Source organism: Nannospalax galili, unplaced genomic scaffold (genome assembly GCF_000622305.1).
Source record: "Nannospalax galili isolate Female #2095 unplaced genomic scaffold, S.galili_v1.0 scaffold8367, whole genome shotgun sequence".
In the NCBI taxonomy this organism is placed as follows: domain Eukaryota; kingdom Metazoa; phylum Chordata; class Mammalia; order Rodentia; family Spalacidae; genus Nannospalax; species Nannospalax galili.
In genome coordinates, this window is record NW_008356947.1 from 38699 (window position 1) to 39759 (window position 1061).

At 39.6% G+C, this 1061-nt stretch overlaps 1 pseudogene; it reads right to left on the bottom strand.

Annotated features, from left to right (window-relative positions):
- Positions 1-1061, bottom strand: part of LOC103751357 — a 28087-nt pseudogene that overhangs the window by 23616 nt on the left and 3410 nt on the right.

Genomic DNA, 1061 nt, shown 5'->3' on the forward strand with positions numbered 1-1061 from the left:
TATATATATAATGTACGTATGTATGTATAGACCAGCCAAGCCTACTTCATTTCAGTCCTTAATGTGAAGGGCATAACTGTGTGCTTCCAAAGACGTGGATGTTGAAGATCTAATATCCAAGCATTCAGAATGTGACTACAATTGAGTTAATGTTTTCAAAGAGGTAATTAAGGTTAAAGGAGAACGCTAGTGAGTCCTAAAGTAACTTATGTCCATTTAAGAGATCAGGGTATAGTCACACATAGAGGGAGAAGACACCATATATAAATCAATATGACAGGTCTTGGCAGACAGAAACCTGCTGATACCTTCATATCTGACTTCCAGCCTCCAGAACACTAAGAAAATTAATGTCTTTTGTTACCACCCAGTCTGTGGTGTTTTATTACAAGAGTACACTAACCAACCTCCATTCCCCTCAGACATCTAGGTCCTAACTCAACTTGATTCCATGATATTCCATAAACACGAGGAATACTCTGCATCAGAATCTCTGGCTTTTCCTTCCAGCCTGAAGTCTCTTCTTCTAAAGCCAGCTCATACCAACTCAGGCAAGGATCACTTGTCACATGATGGAAGTGCTCCCCCATATGTTATTTAAATCAGTGCTGCACCCTCACAATGACCACCCGTCCCTATGCTCATTTCATTGTTCTTGATAAATCTTCGTTCGTAACTGATTTCCTCTAATGAAGGAGGACAAATTCAGTTGTTTACATCTGAATCCCCCATACCAAGAATAGCTGGTACATACAAGTGACCAGTATTAAATAAATGGAAACAAAATGTTCCTTTGTCACTTACCATTGCAAGAGCAAAATAACATCATGTGCGGTGCTGGAGTCTAAACCAGTCGTGGGCTCATCCAGGAACAAGATGCGATGGTCAGTGATCAGCTCCATTGCTATAGCAGTCCTTTTTCTGTCTTCTTTTGAAATAGGCTAACACATCAATCATTGTCATTATCAACAAGGACAACCAAAGTCAGTATCATTTGGTAAACCTGCCTGAGCTTGCCACAAAAGTTAATGTTACTTTTAATATCATTATCCTGAACAGCA